Consider the following 8679-nt stretch of genomic DNA (forward strand, 5'->3'; position numbering starts at 1 on the left):
CATTAAAATTTGCAGACTAGGAAATAGAGGGCCACCAAATCTAAACCAACCTAATGGCAGGGAGTTTGGCTTTGTAAATAATGTTTCTTTTTCCTTTGCTTCCCACTTACATCCCATTTTATAAAACAAATCTGATTAAGAAGGGATTGATCATTTCCTAAGATTATTTTGTAAGAAATGCCCAGAGCCACTTAGTATCCCCTGTTGGTACTTATTTCTCTGTGTTTTTGATAAAATATAATTGTCTTTAGTCTCTCAGGATTGATTAGATGGAATGTTTAAAACGAAAGCTGTCTTATTTCTGACCCTGCATTCCTTTAGTTAATAAGTTTTTTTTCTTTTTCTAATTTTACTGCAAAGATGAAAGTTTCTTAATTAACCATCAGAGGTTCTCTAAAGCTAAGTATATTAAAATCATATTATGCCTTCCTGAGGCTCTCCTTAGATTTTTTATTAAGCAAAACTATTGGAAGTAAAGATATGAGGCTAATCGTATCTATACATAATAAAGAGAGATATAGTTATGAGTTTTCTATTCTAATCAACATCACTGACACACTGAAAAACTCAATTATTTTGTAATATTTAAGAATGCTTAATACAAATGAATGCTATTTAGGCAAATCTGGTTAGCTCTGAAAATGAGAAACAAGAATATCAAGGATGGGGGGGTGGTAAAAAGAATCACAGCTTAATTCCAAATGCAATTTAGTGAGTGAATTCAAATCAAAGCAACTTAATCCATTTATATTGTTACTTACTGATCACCTGCAATATTCTTAGCAGTCTATCTAGGTTCTGGAAGATTGTTGTTGTTGTTGTTATGTGCCATTGAGTCCCTTGCGACTTACAGTGATCCCATGTAACCTGCTCTATCCTGTGCCAACTTTGTTGTCTCTATCAATCATCTCATCAAGGGTCTTCCTCTTTTTCACTGTCCCTCCATTGTTCAAAGAATGATGTCCCTTTCCAAGGACTGGTCCCTCCTTGCGATAAGCCCAAAGTAGAAGCCTTAAGAGTCCTTGTCTCCAAGGAGCAGCCTGGTTTTACCCTCTCCAGGATGAACCTGTTTGTTCTCCTGGCAGTCCATGGTATATTCAACATTCTTCTATAGCACCACAGCTCAAAGACATCAATTCTCTTTCTATCATCCCTAGTCATTTTCCAGCTCTCTGCACAGCAAGCAATTATAAAGATTATGGCTTGGATCAGACACATCTTAGTCTTCAGACTGATGTTGTTGTTCTTCAGTACTCTGGAGAGGTCCTTTATAGTAGTCTTTCCCAAGGCAATTCATCTTTTGATTTCCTGGATGCTGGTACCAAGAGTGTTGATTGTGGAGCCAAGCGAAATAAAGCTGTTAACAATCTCAATCTTTCACCATCAATCATAATGTTGGCAACTGGCCCAGTGGTGAGAATTTGTTTTCTTGATGTTGAGATTCAATCCATATAGAAGGCTGCCGTCCATGACCTTCTGCAGCAAGCACTTCAGGTCCTCAGTTTCAACAAGTCGGCTTGTATCATCTGCATAATGCAGGTTGTTCCACATTCCTTCCACATACAGCCCAGACTTCTAGATAAACTGTTCTGCATATATATTGAAAAGGTATGGAGACAGGACACAGCCCTTGTGTACAACCTTCTTGTTTGAACGATGCAGTGTTTCTTTGATCTGTTTGACGTCTGCCTCATGGTCCAAGTATATGAACATCAAATGATCTGGAATCCCCATTCTTCTCAGAGTCAGCATTAATGAGCACACAACTTCATAGGAGACTTGACGTTTTGTTTTTTTTTTCTCTTAAATGCACGTGAGGGTAGAACCTGTGCTAAAATGAAAGTCAAACTCATTGCTTATGGGTTGAAACTAGCACCTGAACTGCCAGTGGGTTTTCAACAGCCTGTAAATTTCATGGGAGGAGAATGGTCATTCTCTTAAAGGCCTGCTGGATTCAAACTACTAGAGAAGTGCAGCCTAAAAGTTAGTCTTATAACTCCCTGTGGACCAGCAGATGTGCAAGGTCATGAGGTGCTGCAAAAACTATTCCTGAAGAGATGGAAATAAAACGATTCCCACTTATTTGCTAATTTCCAAAGCCACACTATTTCTCTCATCACCAATTTCAGACTATACACAGTTTAAAACTCAGTTTAAATTAATTTCTCCTGATAAGAGGCTAATTGAGTTTTTGTTAATGATGGTTGAAATAAGAAAAGAACAATGACAATATTTGCACCACACGATGAATACGATCTCTATTATTGAATTCTATCTGTAGCAGTTGTAGAATTGGCAAATGTGTTACAACATATATTCATTGTTATTATTAGGTATCGTAAGTCAGAATTGACCCATAGCTGACCCTCCAGTGGCTTTTCAGAGCAGTTAATTGCACCGAAGGAGAGTGCCCATCCTTCTCCCATGGAACAGCTGGTGGCTTCAAACCATGTGTCTTCAGAATTGCGGCACAGCTTTTTAACACTAGAGCATCATATATATATTAGTACCACAGTTAAAGAATAATCCTATTGAAACAGTTAGCTATCACAGTGAGTGCACCCCTGACATTACACACCTCTGAAAGAGGAGAAAAGCAACAATGAATTTTGCTGGGCATGACATTTGGAAAAGATCTGAGCAGAGTGAGTTGGAGTAAGTGAGATAGAAAGATAAATACTGCCTTTCCAGCTTTGTTCCAGCACTATGGCCCCCGCAAAGAAGGGTGGTGAGAAGAAGAAAGGCCGTTCTGCCATCAACGAAGTGATGACCAAAGAGTGCACCATCAACATTCACAAGCGCATCCATGGAGTGGGATTTAAGAAGCGTGCTCCTCGGGCACTAAAGGAGATCCGGAAATTTGCCATGAAGGAGATGGGCACACCAGATGTTCGCATTGACACCAAGCTTAACAAAGCTGTCTGGGCCAAAGGAATAAGGAATGTCCCATACCGCATTCGTGTACGGTTGTCCAGAAAATGTAATGAGGATGAAGATTCCCCAAACAAGCTGTATACACTGGTTACCTATGTACCTGTCACCACTTTCAAAAATCTACAGACCGTCAATGTGGATGAAAACTAATAGCTGATTGTCAAATAAAGTTATAAAACTGTAAAAAAAAAAAAAGAAAGATAAATACTGGGAAGAGGAGTACTCTTTCACAAAGAAGAGCATATGTAAGTTTAAGAAGGCTAAGAATTGCTGGTGTGCTGAGCTTGTGCCATCAGACAGAGCTAAGGCCTGGGCTCAGCTGAGTAGAAGCTGTTACACTGGAGCCAAATGGCTTAGAATTCTGAATGCTACTCTAGGAGTTCTGATTTCTTTCCATAGAAAAGAGAATCTCTGAGGGGGCTCATGAAATCTATTTGAAGAACAACCACCAAAATAACCTAAGCACAGATGGACTCTGCCAAGCTTCCAGGCTTTCTACAAATGTGCTTGTTTCAAAAATGACTGATTGCTTGGCAGAACTTTATTGTTTTTCAAAGTTTGGGATTTTTTTTTAACTTATTTGGATGGAGAAAGTGAAGGAAAGAAAGATGGACGTTAAGAAATTGAGATTTAGCTATTAAAAAGATACAAGTGTATTTCTTAAAAGGCAATAAACGCAGAAACTCACTGCTCTCAAGTTAGTTTTTGGCTCATGACAACCGTCTACCGGGTTTCCAAAACTGTGGATCTGTGTGCAGCCTAACGCGTAACACACTGCACTACTTAGGCTTATAAAATACAGTTATAAAATGGAAGAAATCAATTCTTGTCTATACCTCATATGTAGTAACTTAATTGTGGTATTCATATTTCCAATATGTTTATATATGTACTTATATTATTATACTTTTTAAAACGTAAAATAATTGCATATAGTCTTTAATAAAAAATTCTCATGAATGAAGTCTCATATTAGTATATTATTCTACAGCATTAATAATAATGATTACATACTATTACACCATGTGGTGGTGTTTTATGCCCAATAGTCAGAACTGACTCACAGCTGACATTTCCCTCGATTTTCAGAGGCTTTTATCACAAAGGAAGAGATTGATCCTCTTTGCCCATGTAACAGCTCAGGTATTTGAATCACCTGCCTATGGGCTGACAACACAATTCCTTCACCCCAGGCCACTTATTTCACTAGACACTCCCTATTTAATTTAATGCAGGTACTTTAACAGATGTATTCACTATGGACATGAAAACAATTTTCAAGTTTTATTATTTTTCTATATTATATGTATGTCTGTGTATGCATATATATTTAGGAAAAGAAAATGTTAGGAAAGTAAGAATTAAGGGATAGCATACTATTTTGCACATATTCACTAGGTATCTTGCTGTTTATAGTGCTTTCCAACCCTTGAGAAAGCTCATTGCTGTGTGGGTTGATCAGTGTCATGTGTTGTACAGATGTGGCCAATTTACACAGGTCTTAGGTCAGGCAATCTCTTTCTCAGATGTCAGCTAAGCATTGTATTCTTGTGCTTAGGTATTCTTCTGCACTATCTTTGTAGTACTGTGTTTTAAACAGCAAATGTCTGAAGAGCCATATGGCCTTCCATGAAAAATCAACTACTACGATTGAATTAGTTGTTTATCTCACACCTGTAAGAGGTTTGTCTTATAATTGTACGTCTGGTACTAGCCTGAGGTCACTAATGCCAGAAGCAGTCAGTCATTTACTTCAGATTTTAGCAAAGGACATCATGAAGAATAAAAAGCTCACACATGTTCTTATTAAAGGTTGACTGTGTTCCAAGTGCAGGGCTTGGGAGCTATAAACTAAATTTTTGTACTGGACTGTTGATTGCTTTGAAGTCTTAGCTATTTGAATTTACTCTACAGTTTACATTAGGTACCAAAAAATCTTCAGTATACAAATCAGTAAGTGGAATTAAGCACAAGCAAGAAAAAAAATTATGAGTAGTCATTGCTTAATTACTTGGAAGGTTAGAACATTTTCTTTTCTTTCATTGGTATGTTTTATTACTGAGTTAATTAATCTGTAATGTGCCAGACACACCATTCTAAACAGAATGAAAACAACATAAAATCACTTTCTATCCTGAGAAAAAATGTGATGGTTAATTTTATTTGTCACCTTGGATAACCTATGGTTCCTAGTTATGTGGCCAAACACCAGTTCATTTCTCACTCAATAATATAATCTGATGTATTGTTGTTGTTGTTGTTGATTGCCTTCAAGTTGAGCATGACTCATAGTGTGACCCTATGAACAAAAGGCCTGAAGCCTTTCTATAACTATCGACTTTACCAAATCAGATGTATATTGAACTATAATTACTTTCTGTAATCTCAACCAATGTATTTTAATCAAAGAGTTGAAAATGAAAGTACTCTAGGGTGTATTCCATCTTAAAAAAATAAATAGATATATGATCAGTACTTGACTCTGCACTCTCCCCATCACCTGACCTACAGATTTGTGGAAAAAGTCTGTAGAAGTCTCCAGCCTGTCACTCAACCTAAGGATTTTCACTTGCCAGCCTCTTTTCCTACTAATTCTATTTATCTAGAGACCTAAGAAAAAATCAATTTGGTAGTAAAGTACATAAACAAGAAATCACAAATAATGCGTTGATGTAATGATGAACACACACAAAATAGTGAGATGGTTCAGCAGTGTAACTGTGAGGGAAGAGGCCCAGAGAATTAGCAAGAATAGCTTTAAGGGAAGATGATACCTGGAGGAGACTTGAGGACACATAACAACAACAACAACAACAACAACAACAACACCTGGAGTGGATTTTATGGTTTGAATGGAAATTATTTAGATAGATATAAGGAAATGAACTTTGAGAGTACTAAATACAATCAGATCTGTGTTACAGATTGAAAATACAGGCAGCACTATGAAAGATTAATTATAAGGTGGCAAGACTCTGAAACTCTAAAATCTAGTTTGAGAGAATCTGAGCTGGATGAAGGCAATGTTACTGGAGGTAAAATTTCCTAATTTCTGGGTAGGGTGACTTGATGGATGATAATGATTTAGTAAAGAAATGGCAAAACATGAAGATAATTAAGCATTGTGAGATCAGCTTTTAAACTAATAGTTTTGAAATACCCTGAACATCTAACTGAGAATATCCAGATAGCATTGAGTTATATTGCTAAATTTTGCTCAAGATTTTTGTGGGATACTATAAATCATTAGAAAGGAAAAGGTTAACTTTTCCCCCTTCTTTGCAGTGTTTTATCAAGATCACAGCTTGTATCTTACATCATATACAAACCAGAAACTAAAGGACCTTGCAACTTCACAGTTGGAATCTATACCTTTTCATATCTGCAGCAGAGTCCTATAGAGTATCTGGAGTAACTGCTGAGAACTCCATGTATGACGTCCTCTAATTAAAGATCACTGCCAAGTTAGTGGGAGAAGAAGACAAGAGGTAAAGTGTGTTTATTATTAAACAAAACCCCGCACCAACGGTAGTAGTAATTCTGATTGAAGTAGTAGCATTTGCCATAATTGATTTTACTTTCCTTTATTTTGCATGAAAACATGAATAACTGTCTTTTTACTTTGGATATTCAGATGAAATAGACTGGCATGCAATATTCATCCATTCATCCAACCAAATTTCAGTGAATGCTTATTATTTAAGCTTGGTTGTTTTTCTGTGTTTGTCTTTTTTTTTTTTTTTTTTTTTTTAATTTAGGAGACTAGTGAAAACAAAATTTCTAAAACCAAATAAAGTACGACCTTGGCTTTCCGGGAATATATAATTTTTTTCTTATTATTGTTTGTTACTGTCATTAATTAATAAAGATACTGACTACAGTTTGTTAATGTTGTTGTGTACCATTGAGTCAGAAGAGAGCCATAGTTGACGCTCCAGGGGGTTTTCACAGGCAGTAATCACACAGGAGGAGACTACCCATCTTTCTCTTGGTATTATTCATTTGTTAATAGTATTAGCAAAATCATAGTTTCTTTCTTACTTTTGTATATAAAAGATTTATTACCCTAAGTTAAACTTTCTTCTCTTTCATCAAGAAGTAATTCAATACAAGGGTTTCTCTTGAGAACACCTAAGATCATAAATGAGAGATGTTTTTATGTAGATTCAAGCCATAGAAAGTCTGATTCATTAAGTATGAAATACGGAGCTGAAAGCTTTGGATTTTTACAATTACCTCCAGAAGTCCTGAAGTGCATAGCTTGATTGGCAAACTTTGAAAAACCCTAGTATATTGACTGACAAGGACTATGAGAACTAGCTGAACAGAATGTCAATAACAATTCATCATTGACAAGTGGTGTGACCTTGGGTACATTTTTATAAAGACTTCTTTTAGTGTAAGCTTATAGATCTCTGGAAATTGAAATTGTGGCACATGTTCATGGGATAAAATGAAATACTTTATGTGAAATAATTTCTATTTGGTGCTTAAGTGATTTGTTCTTCCTCCTGTCATTAAGTACAAATAAGAAGGCAATTGACTAAATAAAGTAAAGGGCTGATCCAAGGTCCAGTCTCTTACCATTTCTTTTTCTGATTTTGTTTCATGTTTTTCTTTTTTTAAAAAAAAAAAAAAGAAAAAATAGAATTTGAGTGAAGTTTTCAAAGTATGCTTGTTTTTAATATCTTGTACTCATTCTCTTTCATAACATTAATTGCAGTCTCTACTTTATAATCATAATTGTTCCATTTCCTTCCTCCTTATAATTTTCATCTTCATTGCGGCCTAGTGGCAAAAAGTTGCACTGCAATTCCAAAGACACGTGGTTCAAATCTAGCAGCTGCCCTGTGGGAGAAGGATGAACAATCTGCCTCTGAAAACTTGCTATGTTGTTGGTATGTGCCATTGAGTCAGTTCTTAACTCATAGTGACTTTATTTACAGCACCTCTGAACTCTGCTCTGTCCTGTTGGTTCAAATCCCATAGTACCCAGAAACAACAACAACAACCAGAAGGGAGCTCTTGTGGCTTAGTGGTAAGAAGCTGCACTGTAATACCTAAGGCATACTATTTTAATCCACCAGCTGCTCTGCAGAAGGAGAATGATGGGCAATCCCCTCTTGTACTATTATAGCCACTGAAAACTAGTTGAAGTGTCAGCTATGGGTCAGTTCCAACTCAACAGCACACAATAACAATAACAACAACCCTTAGTAGTTTATCCTTGTGTCTATGGTGCTCCTTTGACTTGGCATTGTTCATCAGGAATGAGTGCTTCCTTTGTGTCAATGGCTACTTTACAGTATTTTTTGTTTTACAGTATTGTTTGGTTACAGTTGAGCTTTGGCACTGAGTTTTGTTCCACCTTTTAAAGGGTGACTAAGAACCATAGTCTCTGGGGTTACTCTCACCAGTCTCTAAATGACCAGCAAGCTTTGACCTTTTTATATTAATGACATTTCATTTTACATTTTACCCCAATCTGTTAACATGCTTCAGCTGTGATCCCTTTGAGACGGATCAGTAGTGATAGCTAAGCACCATTTAGTTCTTCTAGTCTTAGAGACAAGGAAATTGAAATTTGTGTGAGTCATTAGACCTTGGGAGTAAATGTTTCAGTACACCTTTTTATCTTTCCTCTTTTTTTATTCTGTTGTTGTTATGTGCCATCGAGTCGCTTGTGACTCATAGCGACCCTATTTACAACAGCTCTAAACTCTGCTCTGTCCTGTGCCAATCGCA

At 36.5% G+C, this 8679-nt stretch overlaps 1 pseudogene; it reads left to right on the forward strand.

The window, feature by feature from the left end:
• Window positions 1-2706: 2706 nt before the first annotated feature.
• On the forward strand, window positions 2707-3084 carry LOC102866824 (annotated as a pseudogene).
• Window positions 3085-8679: the final 5595 nt, after the last annotated feature.

The sequence above is a fragment of the Elephantulus edwardii genome, unplaced genomic scaffold, assembly GCF_000299155.1.
Source record: "Elephantulus edwardii isolate Elephantulus edwardi_28Jun2011 unplaced genomic scaffold, EleEdw1.0 scaffold00025, whole genome shotgun sequence".
Classification (NCBI taxonomy): domain Eukaryota; kingdom Metazoa; phylum Chordata; class Mammalia; order Macroscelidea; family Macroscelididae; genus Elephantulus; species Elephantulus edwardii.